Source organism: Anoplophora glabripennis, unplaced genomic scaffold (assembly GCF_000390285.2).
Source record: "Anoplophora glabripennis isolate ALB-LARVAE unplaced genomic scaffold, Agla_2.0 scaffold77, whole genome shotgun sequence".
In the NCBI taxonomy this organism is placed as follows: Eukaryota; Metazoa; Arthropoda; class Insecta; order Coleoptera; family Cerambycidae; genus Anoplophora; species Anoplophora glabripennis.
Genome location: NW_019416717.1, coordinates 1,054,393 through 1,069,366, shown reverse-complemented (window position 1 = coordinate 1,069,366; position 14,974 = coordinate 1,054,393).

Here is a 14,974-nt window from a genome sequence, read left to right as displayed (position 1 = left end):
CCTTTTTTGAATTATAGAATGGAAGAAAGTGTATTTTAGGGCCAAGTGTCGTTCTTTTTACACAAGACCTGCCAGGTAATTTTTGGGAGTAAAAATTGAATTGATTAAAACAATATTAGAATTTTTTTTTAAAAAAAGAGTTTTAGTACGCCAGTGAATTAGGAGCTCGTTAAAATGGGCCTACACCATATTTCATAAAAAAAATATTGCATATTAATTATAATTATTCTTCGATTAAATTGCCAATCGTGCTGATCTTACAGATTTACGTCTTCATCTTCTGCTTCATGAACACTTTTAGTTTTTGTTCAATGACACAGTCATCCCGTAAATATTGTAATTATTTAAAATTACAGTCGATACCTACTATGATGTTGAATACCAATCATGTTTTAGGTAAGATGCGTAATATCAAGAAACATTACTACGCAGAAAAGGATGAAAGAGACTTGCTAAACTGCAGTGTAGGTGTGATCACCTCACCACAAGAACCATTTGTCATAAATGAGACAGCAGGTTTTGAAATTCAAGTGCTTAAGCTCATAGCGGGAATAATAAACGTCCATTTCAATATAACCTTCGATGAAAACTTAACAGATACCTGGGGTAGGGAGGAAAACGGTACTTGGTCCGGAAGATTGAAGTTCGTCTACGAAAATTATTACTTGGGTGTGGGAAATGTTGAAACTGGTATGGCATACGCAACTGACTTCTCTTTCAGCAGGTTCTACCACATGGAACCGTTAGTGATGGTAGTTCCAATTGCCAGGTTTGTACCAAAATGGCGGGTACTCATCGCTATTTTTACTGTGGAAATGTGGGGTATATGTTTGGCGATGATCGTATTCTTTGCTGCTACCTTCTACTTCGCTTCTAAGTTTGGGCATGAAATCCAGAGCTTCAAAAACTTTGGCGATTGCTGTTATCAATCATTTCAGATAATAGTTTACCACGCTGTACCAGCTCAACCACTAAACGACCTTACGAGAGTGTTCTTCGTGAGTTTTGCCATCATAAGTATAATCATGGCTTCTGCATACACTTGTTCCTTGATATACTATCTGAAGAATCCGATCAGGGAGCATCAAGCCAAAGAAATGTCTGATATTATGGACAGTTTTGGAGAATATAAGTATGCCATCGGAGGTGTTAACAGATTCAGAGAATTATTTACTCTTTCCAGTGATGATGAAGGTTCCCAACTATATGAAATGTATCAAAGTGCTACAGGCGATAACGACACGCTTTTGTATTGGATATCTAAAGTTGCGAAGGAGAGAACCATATGGACAGTCTCCAACAAACTATACGTTGACTTTCTGATATCCAATCGCAGCTGTGCCACAGTAAATCAGGACGGTAAACTGTCAATTTATGTTTTCAAGAAAAAGCTCTTAGCTTACTCTATAAGCATTATTATGAGAAAAGGTCATCCTCTACTGAAAAATATCGACTCTGCCATACAGAGGCTTACGTGGGGGGGCTTCATAGCCCATTTAACCGACAGATATGCACACTCAATTCGAAGAAACAGTTTGATGGCAGCTGATGACGATGACGACACCTTCGCACCACTAGCAATAGAAAATCTTCAGGGAGCGTTTGCTTTGCTGGCCATGGGGTGCTGCGCGGGATTAGTAACTTTGTTCCTGGAATTTTTTGTTAAAAAATATAGGGATGAAAAGTCGGAAAAAGTTGATAGAAAGCACGTAAATAAAATAAGAGGGGTTAACCGACGGCTTAAAAATAGTTTCTAAAGCTCATTGGCACTATTATTTAAAATAATATAAATAAAACACAGAAATGTTCTACTGTGATATGTAGATTATAAAAAGTAGATTTATTTGATCTATTGAATATTTATTTTATTTTGCAACAAATTTACTGCTATAACTACATTCATAAAACTTTTTTTTAAAATAACACCAAGTCAGTACTTTGCTGTCAAAAAGGTTAGTGTAAAATTAGCCTAATTGTCCAGGCGGTATGTGTATCGGGTTAGGTAATACGCATATGATCGGAGATTTTTGCTTTAACGGCTTCTAAATAACATCAGAAATGATAATTTTTCTATGCAAATAAAAAAAAACGTGGGCTTAATGTTTAATGCAATAAAGTATAAAAAATAGCAAAAAAATTAATTTTTTCTTGGATTTCTCGGCGACAACTTAGCAACTATTCATTTTAGACAAAAATGGAAGAGGAAAAAAAGTTTTGTAATTAAATTTTGATCAAGATAGAGTTAGTTGCAATTCGGAAAAATAATTATTGTTATTGCAAAAATCGGAAAATCATTTAAAAAATTGCAAAAAATGCTAGTTTATTTGTCAATTTATTTCAGACACTTGAATAATACCTAGGATCTTCATACTTTTCCCAATTAAACTTCTTAGTGCATAGAATCATCACACCAAAATTCATCCAATTCGGTTTGATAGTTTTTACATAATAATTGTTTAAATTTTTTATATTTTTTAAATTAAAAAATTTTCAAAATCAAATTTCTAAAAATCTAAAACCTTTGAATACTTGAAAATTTCGCCACAGAAAGAAGAGCTGTCAAGCTTTAAAACGATTTTTGAAAAATTCAAATCGGACGAGTAGGTGAACCGTGGTGACTGTTTAAACAATGTCGCAATTTTCACGCTTATAAACAATTGCAATAATTTAATGTTTTTTTCAATTTTTTACTTATTTTAAAATATGGTTTGAAAGTACTCGGAAAGACGAGTATTTAAAAAAAACTGATGATCCGCCCATTATTTTTGTAGTTATAGTCCGTTAAAGTAAACCCTTATTTACACTAAAGCTATAAGGGTATAAGGGCTGTTTTTTGAACTAATAGGTTTGCCATTCCGAGTACTTTCCAGATATAAATTTTCAAAATTTGCAATCACGGGCGTCCCATTTAAAATGTCACTCAAAGATATTCAAGACCGCGTGAAATCAATGAGGTATCAGTGGTGGGGGGAGCAAACACACAGCTACTCCGATCTGAATTCTCGAGTTCAAAATTGCGACACTCGGAAAAATTTCACTTATCTCAGCGTCTAATGGACCAATTTCGATGATTTTTTTTTAAATCGATGTCTCGCAACTAAAAAATTCAATTATCATATTTTCAACTACATTTTATTATTAATTATTGGACTTTTGACATGCCGATAAACAGTTACTTTAAAAAATGATTAATTTATTATGTTTATTTATTTACTATGTTAATTTTCACGACCAAAATTTTTGCATGTTGCACCATGTTGTTGGTATTAATTAAGTATCCAAAAGATTCTTATATTTTTTTTATAAATAAAAAATAAATTTTAGATAAATATTTTAAAAGTAAACGAAAAAATTAAAATTATAATTATTCACAATTTATTTTTTTTTGAAAGATTTTTAGAAATTTATCGTACAACTAAAAATTAATACCAATTTTCAGTTGTTTATTTAAATAATTATTGTTTAAACAATTTTATAATATTTAAACAAACTTACTAGTATTACCTGGTGCAACATGCAAAAATTTTGGTCGTGAATATTAACATAGTAAATAAATAAACATAATAAATTAATCATTTTTTAAAGTAACTGTTTATCGGCATGTCAAAAGTCCAATAATTAATAATAAAAGGTAGTTGAAAATATGATAATTGAATTTTTTATGTTGTGAGACATCGATTTAAAAAAAAATCATCGAAATTGGTCCATTAGAAGCTGAGATAAGTGAAATTTTTCCGAGCGTCCCAGTTTTGAACTCGAGAATTCAGATCGGAGTGTGTTTACTCCCCCCACCACTGATACCACATTTTAAATGGGACACCCGTGATTGCAAATTTTGAAAATTTATATCTGGAAAGTACTCGGAATGGCAATCCTATTAGTTCAAAAAACAGCCCTTATACCCTTATAGTTTTAGTGTAAATAAGGGTTAACTTTAACGGGCCTATAACTCCGAAAATAATGGGCGGATCATCAGGTTTTTTTTTAAATACTCGTCTTTCCGAGTACTTTCAAACCATATTTTAAAATAACAAAAAAAATGAAAAAACATTAAAGTATTGCAATTGTTTATAAGTGTGAAAATTGCGACAATGTTTAAACAGTCACCACGGTTCACCTAACCGTCCGATTTGAATTTTTCAAAAATCATTTTAAAGCTTGACAGCTCTTCTAAAAAATAAAATAAATAAATTGACAAATAAACTAGCATTTTTTGCAATTTTTTAAATGATGTTTCCGATTTTTGCAATAACAATAATTATTTTTTCGAATTACAACTAACTCTATCTTGATCAAAATTTAATTACAAAACTTTTTTTCCTCTTCCATTTTTCTCTAAAATGAATAGTTGCTAAGTTGTCGCCGAGAAATCCAAGAAAAAAATGAATTTTTTTGCTATTTTTTTATACTTTTTTGCATTAAAAATTAAGCCCACGTTTTTTTTTTATTTGCATAGAAAAATTATCATTTCTGATGTTGTTTAGAAGCCGTTAAAGCACAAAAATCTCCGATCATATGCGTTTTACCCCCTTTTTAAAACAGATACCGCCTGGTCTATAAGTAAAATTAAAAATAAAATTACCCAAAATAATTGACTTTTCCAAAATTTTGAAATTTTGACGTTCTTAATGAAGATGTATCCCAGTATCCCCAATACTGGTTGATATGATTGTACATAAATTCAGTAAATTTTTGCCTTAGCGCAAGTTTCATTAATTTAGTAAAACTTCTTCCGAAGATTTTGAGTTTTTGATCAGTATAAATTCACTTTGTATTCGTGTATTTACATTAAACAAGAAGCTTAGAAATTTGTAGTAATAAATTCTACTATGTAACAGTGTATGGTAAAAAGAAAATATACGAAAAAATGGAAATAGGCGTAGTAATTGTTCAACAATTAAAAAGCGTTATTTACTTTCAGCTACGTTATGAAATTCTATTTGTTAGTTCATAATTACATTGTACCTACTCCCTTTGGAGTTTACTTCCTGTAAAATAACTTTCAATTTTATTCAAACCTTACTTGAAGTTTTTAGAAAAAAAACTTTAATAAACTTTACTCTAAGGGATCTGAATTTATTGTAAATTTATAATTATGTTTGTGTTTGGTCATTACAAATGAATTCTAAAGCAGTTATAGTGAAATGAAATGCAATAGACCTTTTTATAGTGACGCCAAATAATAGTAAACCCCATAGTGCACATTAACACGGCTAATGTAAAATTTTGACTTTACTTAAATTTAGGAATATTCTTTTATGTCGTTTTTTGTAAATTTTAAGCACATTAGTGTATCTGTTCTACGAAACACGTGTTGGTTGTTCTTAAATACTTCCATATCCTTGTAAAAATAAATTAATTTCAAGTTGTTAATTTTTATAGTATCTGTGTAAATAGTACACAAGGGTCAGATTCGGTCTGTACAATTTCAACTATGACAATTTGTTGCGGGTTGTCTAAATATATGACGTCACTCCAAAAGAATCAATTTTTTATATTTTAGTGCAAAGAAATGGGTATGTGAGGTGAGGTACACCATACCTACAAAGTGTTATATTCTAGTTATTACTGTTACTCAGTGGTACTATGAGAGTACTATAAAAACATGGTTTTAAATTGCATTTAAATTTTCACACAAAATAAAACCTCTTGCAAATTCGATTATAAATTGTAATTATTCCACATTTAATTTTGCACGTACCTGCTTGGTTAAGCCTACATAGCTACGAAAAAGCTGCTCCTGTCAAATTCGTATAATAAACTGCAATTGTTGGATGGATAGATGTTATTAATATCTAGCAGTCCTATACATCCCTCAAAGCGTTAAGGTATCAGACGCTGTTCTTCGTTAAACATTCTCAAACGTAGAACTTTTAGAAGAACATTTTATTATTTACTTTTCACAAGCAAATCTTCTGAATGTTCTTCCACGTTTGAAAATGTTGAATTAAAGAACATCTGCTAATACTTTAACACTCTAACGTTTGTTTAAACTCCGTGGAAAACATGATACTTTTAATGTTTACATTGACGCTAAGGTTTTCCACAAATCATCTTTAAATGCACGATATTTCACGATTTCTGGCATTTTTTTTTTGAGTAATCTCATGCTACTCATCAAGACTTGTGTGACATGAACAGAATTCTGATTTTCAAAGGTTTTGACATAAGAGACTGCGTATGAATGATTGAGATTGAATCAGACTATCAATATAGATGATCAAGAGCTCCGTTTTCTAAATGGATCTGGGTGTCTACGAATCCCTACTTCCTGGTTGATTTGACAGTCAACATCTTGTTTTGTAATTCCCCAATGCCATCAATTTTTATTCGGTGATATCCATTCCGCAGGCCTATGACAGGTTATTCTCCAAGATATTGAATGCCCTATCGTGGCCTAAGGGCTTGAGCTCTGAATGAATGTTAATTGATTTTCAATTCACTCAACATTCATCCAGAGGAACTAAGATTCACCTATGGGCAGGTTTCCAGAATAAAAAACCTAGAATGGAGGGTTGAAGAGGAAGGAAATCTTAAGCGACAGGGCCTCGGATAGCCAGAATGGGCAGGAATAAAATTGGATGAGCGGGCTTCTACCTGTCCTCGTGAAGCAACCGCAATAGGTGGGTCACATGGCCTTTAATGTAACTAATGCAACAAGGCATCACAAGGATTGTCTGAATCCAATAGATAAGTTATGCTTTATGTGCGGTGAGTATACTCTCAACAATTCTCTTCTGAATATAACTCAACGAATTCGAGAAATTTACATGAACTGTTTTAATAATTTCAGCCAAGAAATTTGTCAATCTTTTAATATATTTATTTATTGATCTATTTTGTCGATTGATCTATTTACTGATTGATTTACTTCCTTATTTCATTTATTTGTTAATATGTGCATGGTCATATCATCTATCTAATGATTTATTTATTGATTGCATCATTTATTCCTTGATTTATTCACTGATTGTTTTATTCACCTGGTTTATTCACCGTTATTTACGATCGATCTATCTATTTGTCTGTATAAACCTTATGTATACTAAGAGTCTATTTAGTCCAGGCGGTGTAGTTTCGGGTTGGGTAAAACGCATATGATCGGAGATTTTTGCTTTAACGGTTTCTAAATAACATCAGAAATGATAATTTTTCTATGCAAATAAAAAAAAAATGTGGGCTTAATTGTTATTGCAAAAAAGTATAAAAAATAGCAAAAAAAATCTTTTTTTTTGTTGGATTTCTCGTCGACAACTTAGCAACTATTCGTTTTAGACAAAAATAGAAGAGGAAAAAAAGTTTTGTAATTAAATTTTGGACAAGATAGAGTCAGTTGCAATTCGAAAAAATAATTATTGTTGCAAAAATCGGAAAAATCATTTAAAAAATTGCAAAAATGCTAGTTTATTTGTCAATTTTTTTTCAGACACTTGAACAAAACCTAGGATCTTCATACTTTTCCCAATTAAACTTCTTAGTGCATAGAATCATCACACCAAATTTCATCCAATTCGGTTCGATAGTTTCGAGAAATCCAAGAAAAAAATATTTTTTTTTGCTATTTTTTTATACTTTTTTGCAATATTCCGGCGTGCGGTTTCCTATTTGCTCCTTTCGTTTTGTTCTGATGGCGACCAATCAGTTATATTCCACACTGTACTTATTTTAAAACTTGTCCTCGATAATTATTATTCTAGGAAAGTTGTGCTCCGTCTTTTCTTCCAGGCAAAATATAAATAAATAAAGAAATTGTCAGGAGCAATTAGTGTTAGCGCCACCTGGCCGAAAATACACGACTTCAAAGTTATTATTTCCAGATATTAATTCGTCTTGAAAATATAAAACAGCGTTCCGAACCAGTGCCATTATGTCGACAAATTATTTCTCCAAAAACAATCAAGAACAGAAATCATTCATAATGTCAACACTTTGCCGGGAACAACAGAAGCGACGCTGAATAGACAGACGGTGATTTACAACGAGAAAGACTTAAGAACTTTTAGAAATTGTTTTAATTGCTTCAGGACTGGACCTGAAAGAGTAGAGAATTAATTACGTTGCATTATTGTGTATGAAAAAAGCAGTTTCATGCTTTTCCCGTCCGGAGTTCCAACTCATACCACTGCCGTGACCATTAATCAATATTCTATCAGATTAAATCGAGTTTTACTATATTTTATAGCCTGCAGAAATATGTTCGGTAGCAATGCAATTTTTCTGTTTTTCACCCCTCGCTGCTATTTCGTTGCCCCTGAATCGCCTACATGCGTTGAATGGATACAGAATGTTTTCAAATTAGTGATAGAATGCATTAAAATAAAGCATTTTCAATAATCAGAACCGCTAAAACTGCAAAACGCTACTTAAAATTTAATAATATTCCAAATTGCTAAAATTTATTGAGAACGTCTGGAATCGTCGCCTACTTGCATACTACTACCGTAAGTGACGTGCTGTCCGCTTTTTTGTCCAGTTTTGTGCTCTTTTTTCTGAAACTTATCAGTGAACAAATATACATTAAGTCAAGTTATTTCTTTTTCTAGATTCTTAATTTAAAACTGTTTTTTCATTTCGCGAAGGGACAGTGTGCCTGGGTGTTTCTAATAAAAAGTGCGATTAGATATACTAAAATGGTCCATAAAAACCTGTAAACAAAGGCAGAGCTATTGGTGGAATCAGCGGTTCCAAACAGTTTTCATCGTATTAGTGTGATAAGTCAATAGGTATTAAAAATATATTCCATACACAAAAACACATTTCTGCTAATCCAGTCGATTTATTTAAGATAAATAATAAAATATTGTTATACAGGCTGTCTACTATAAGAGGGCCACTCCTATGTATCTCGCTTGATACACGATGCACGTCAAAAATCTTTATATGTTATTTGTTGCATTTTTTGAGGCCTTGATGCTTCTAAAAACAAATTTGAGATCCATGCCCAACTTTATGAGAAATCATTAAAAAACCGGAAAAGTACCGAAAGTTTAGGACCGTCTAACTTTTTTATTTTAAGAGATAGAGAAAATTTATTTTAATAAAATTTCATTAATTTAGTAATTTGCTGTGCCCTTTACGCGGACAAAAAAAATTGCCTGCTTACATACATACATACATACATACGATATTTAAAAAAATTTGTTTGCACTAGGTGAAAGATATCAATTTTGTCATGAAATTTTATTAAAATAAGTTTTCTCTATCTCTTAAAATAAAAGAGTTAGACGGCCCTAAACTTTCGGTACTTTTCCGTTTTTTTTTTTGATTTCTCATAAAGTTGGCCATGGATCACAAATTTGTTTTTTCGAGCATAAAGGCAAAAATGCAACAAAAAACATATAAAGATTTTTGACGTGCGTCGTTTATTAAGCGAGATTCATAGGATTAACCGAGATTCATAGGAGTGGCCTTCTTATCAGGGGTCAAAATTAGGGTTTGCAATCCCGCAGTCTTTTTTTTCCAGCTGGAAATTTGCGGTAAATTCGCCTTTACAGCGGGATCCCGCTGTAATTCCCGCGAGAGATTTAAAAATATATTTATTGTATATGAAAATAATAATGCTATTATTGTGGAATGTTTATATTTAATCAAATGAAATATAAATAATTCTTGGTATTTAAAAATCAACAGATAAGCATATATTAAAAACTATGTTTATTAACTAAGAATCAACAGAAATCAACACATCAATAATATATTACTTTTGTTATTTTTACAGAGATATTATTATGTCTCTAGTTACTTAACGTACTTGTTGCTGTTAAATTACTAAATTTATAAACATCTAGGTTAGGTTAGTAATTTAATCGTAGTAACAATTTCTAAAAAAATATTTGCTAGATACATCGATAATATACTTCGGAATATGACAGTTTAGAGAAAATTGCAAAGAGATATTAGGCATACTTCATTTGGCTGTCATTCATTTACTAATTAAGGTAATAACTTGATTTTTTCGGTAACGGCAAACGAAAAACAAATATTTTTTAATGTATTTGAAGAATGTTAGAAAACATTGCAATTTCAATAAAAACAGCGTCGAAAATGTTGTTTTGTCTTAATAAATTTAAGATTTTGCTAGGTAAAAATGCCGTATGTGCAGTATGTGCTACATTTTCAACAGAAATTAATAGAAGAACCAAAACATGTACATCCTATACATGATATTTTGGATGTTCTTACAGGGTTTTTTACTAATTTTTAATATATTGTGTTGCAAATAATATTTAATTGTTGTTTAATTTAAAACAACGCATGTAAACACATACGAATTTAATTTGTTAAAAACATCGTATTTCAACGCTTCTGTTAGAGAAGAAAACCGTATGTGGTCACATGCCGCGTTTATACTATGTACCTCTTAATGAAATACATGTACATAAATAAGTCTGCTAAGTGACACAATATTAGAAATTTAAAATGTACAAATTTTTAAATTTAAAGAAACAAAAACGATATTTTTGATATTTATAGATGGGTAATGTATAATGCGATATAGATTTCGAAAATGTAATTATCTCAATTTGTCACAAAACTGCATATACGGTCTTTTTCCGAAGTAGGGCAGTATAGTATAATTAAAGTAACATACAAGAAGACAAAACTATTAGTTACATATAAAATTTCACTTTGTAAACACTTTTTTTCTCGAAAATAAACAAACGAATCAAGGAATTTGTTTGAATGATGCAAAGATCTGCCGATTTTAATCCTTTCTTTCGCTCGATTGATCGATGCTATCACAGGGGAACGGGATGCGCACGCAAACCAAACGGGGCGCTCGCGCGCGCCATGCACGATGTCGCTAAACGGACGTGTTCTATTCAAAAATTTCCCGCGCGGGAATTACCGCACAAATGCGGGAATTCCGCAGGTCTCATTGACATGCGGGAAATTGCTGGAATGCTGTAAGCGGAATGCGGGATTGCAAACCCTAGTCAAAATAAGACTTTTTTCCTATAAACGTGGGTCCACAAATGCTTAGTTTTCGATATATAGGATGTTAAAGTTTTTAACTTTTTTTTTTGATTTTTTAGGAATAATTCCCAACCAATTTGTTATATTGGCATAAAACTTGGGGGATGGGGTTTAGGATGCAAAGTTTAAATATGTTTAACCGTTTTTAATTTAAGGTCATTGCATTACTAGATAGTGAATAGATTTTAAAATTTTTCACGGAAAATAGTTAATAAAATTTAAAAATATGGTGTGCTTTAACTCTTCATCAGCGAATATCTCGGAAACCGTTGGCCTGAGAGATTTTGACAAAGTATACCTTTTTTGCCTAAAATTGATAGGGGAATAAACGCACTAATACGAAACGTCAATATACAGGGCAGCCAAAAAGATAGGACCAATTTAATTCAAGCGTACCCTATTGTGGCGTCCTCTAAAAGCAGCAACCAATGACATGTTTAAATTTGACATCCTAAAAAATCCCCGTACCCCAAGTTTTTTGCCAACATTCAAATTTGGTTGGAAATTAGATNTAGCCGTAGTCGTACATTATTCAACATATTAACATAAAACAAAATCGTACGTGTGGGGTAAACCTTTAACTTTAGGTAAACAATTGTTTAAATTTACTGTTGCATATTTCTAATAGTATACAAGCGCCGAAGAGCGGAGCTCGCGCTCGAAAATGAAAACTTGGCCATGGATCACAAATTTGTTTTTACGAGAATAAAGGCAAAAATGCAACAAAAAACATATAAAGATTTTTGACGTGCGTCGTATATTAAGCGAGATTCATAGGATTAACCGAGATTCATAGGAGTGGCCTTCTTATAGTAGACATTTAAAATATACAGGGTAATTCAAAATTAGTACAAATAATTTAGGGACATATTTTTGAGGTCAAAATAAGACTTTTTTTCTATAAACGTGGGTCCACAAATGCTTTGTTTTCGATATATAGGATGTTAAAGTTTTTATTTTTTTTTGATTTTTTAGGAATAATTCCCAACCAATTTGTTATATTGGCATAAAACTTGGAGGATAGGGTTTAGGATGCAAAATTTAAATATGTTTAACCGTTTTCGAAAACGGTTAGTTGTATCAAAAAAATGTAAAGAGCTAAAATTCAAGGTCATTGCATTACTAGATAGTGAATAAATTTTAAAATTTTTCACGGTAAATAGTTAATAAAATTTAAAAATATGGTGTGCTTTAACTCTTCATCAGCGAATATCTCGGAAACCGTTGGCCTAAGAGATTTTGACAAAGTATGCCTTTTTTGCCTAAAATGGATAGGGGAATAAACGCACTAATACGAAACGTCAATATACAGGGTAGCCAAAAAGATAGGACCAATTTAATTCAAGCGTACCCTATTGTGGCGTCCTCTAAAAGCAGCAACCAATGACATGTGTAAATTTGACATCCTAAAAAATCCCCGTACCCCAAGTTTTTTGCCAACATTCAAATTTGGTTGGAAATTAGATATTCCTAAAAAATCAAAAAAAAAAAAAATAAAAAATAAAAAACTAACATTCTGTACATCGAAAACTAAGAATCTGTGGACCCACCTTTATAGGAAAAAAAGACTTATTTTGAACTCAAAAATACGCCCCTAAAATCTTTGTACTGAACTTTGAATCGCTCTGTATAATAAAAATAAAAAATGATATTCTTTATATATAATAGCCCAGTTAAATTATTTTCCTGAAGTTTTTCATAATAAACCAGGACATCCTGTATAATTTCGGACTAAACTGCGATTATTGTGTTACCATTTAACAAATAATTATTTGATTAGTGTTTATTTTCAATTAACCAATCAAATATGTATTAAACCCTAATTAGACGATTAAATTTCATAATCATTACATTTAGTTATATATGTTTCTTTAGTTCTATTTTGTTATATATTGGTAATACCACATAATAGAGCACTATTTTTATATAAACGTATTGTGTATATGAAATAATTATTTATCTATAATTATGGATTTATTATATGCAATTAGGGATACTTTGAATAGTGCATATGTCAATAAAATAGATAATTAAATAGTTAATATTCAAATTATAATGTTATCCATTTATTGATATTAAAAATACATTAACCATAGAACAAAGCAATATTAAATATATATATTTTTATAGAGGGTATTGAAAAACATAATATGTTCCGAAAATAATAAATTATTTGAAAATTACCAATAACTAATCGTCTTCGTTGACTTCTATAAAATTACATGGGGGTAATTATTTACAAGTAACAACATCCAAGAAGTTTCGATGGTAAACTGAATGTATATTGTCTGTAGTTCCCTAATAGTGATGTTTTTATATTACCTTTTTTTAAGAATTGAGTACCTCTGCTACATTGAAAATAAAAATAAAATTTATTCATAAAACAGGCATAGTAAGTTTATTTTATTAACTTATAAAAGTAGATTTCGGTATGTATATGGAAATTAATATTATAAGTATATTTCTTATCTGAATTAATATGTATGACAACTTATATTGCTATGGGAGGTAATTAAACAAAATGAAAAACGTCACTTGATAAGAAACAAAAAGTTCTGACAACGAAAATAGCAAAAGTTTTGTGTTGTAATATTTAGAGCTAAATCGTTCTCTCAATGTGATATTTCTGGTCAGGAAAAACTAACTTATGAAATCATTCCCTTGACAGATCTTTCTGATGCAGGATACAAGTTATTTAAAATTTTCTTTTCAGTATTACCGGACTCTCAATTCAAGAAAAAAATAGAATAATTATACAGGGTGTTTTTTAAATTGCAGTCTTCCTTTTAATTCAATGTAGAACTGAACAAAACAATTACATGCTTGTTCACGTAACGTTTTCTCGAAATCTTAAAAATAACAGAAAGACCATCTGAAGTAACCCGAATATACAGGGTTTTAAGGAACTAATGTCAAATATATTTGCCACATACATGTCCGTTATATCAAAATGAGGTAAATACACGATCTTGTGTTAAGAAAAATGCAATTTTAAAATCTATCTTACCTCAACATTGCAAGAAGCCACTTTTTGAGAACAGCTTTTTTTCATAGAAGATGTTCGATGCACCCAACATTTGCTTGCACACAAGCTTCAGCGCGACATATCCAATTCGCTCGCACGCGTTGCAACATTGCCACGTCCTCTCGAATTGTATTACAAGCTTTGGCAATACGATGTCGCAGTTTGTCGATGTCACGAACTTCCGTGGAATACACAACACTTTTCACATATCCTCACAAAAAGAAGTCTAAAGGGGTGAGGTCCGGCAATTGGGAAAAGTAATGTTCAGAAAGACGCACACTTTCCGAAAAAAAGGCGTCTTCCAATAATTCCGGCAAGCGATTTTGCAAAAAAATTTAGATATGAAGCATCGTCTAAGCGTCTAGGCAATTCAAAAGGCCCTATTAAAGTGTCATTAACGATACCGGCCCACATGTTCACTGAAAACTGCGTTGCTGAATGCACCGCGACGTATTTCGTGTGGATTTTCGATAGTCCAGTGGTGAGTGTTGTGGACGTCACGTATACCATTTCGACTGAAACATGCTTCATCTGTAACAAGTATTTGCGCTGTAAATTGAGGATTTCTTGCATGCTCCTGAAGCAACCATCCGCAAAAATCTTGACGTAGTGGAAAAGCCTCAGGAGTAAACGCTTGAGCTTCTCGTAATGTCCGCCACACAACAGGATGCGAAATATTTACTTGCTGTGCGATATTTCCGGTGCTACGTTGCGGATCTTCTACGAGATCTAAAATCATCTCTTCGACATTTAAGATTTTTATCGTCGTAACCTCGACCACTTCACCGGTGTCCAAAACTCTTTGCGTTACAGCAACAAATGTTCGTGGTGCGGAGGCATGTCGTTCAGGATATCTTGCACGGTACACTTGACAATGTGAGCATTTTCGTTTGCTTCGCCATAAATTATGAGCTTATCATAATATTCGCGATTTTTAAAAGAAAACTTGGAAATACGGCTATTAAATGTATT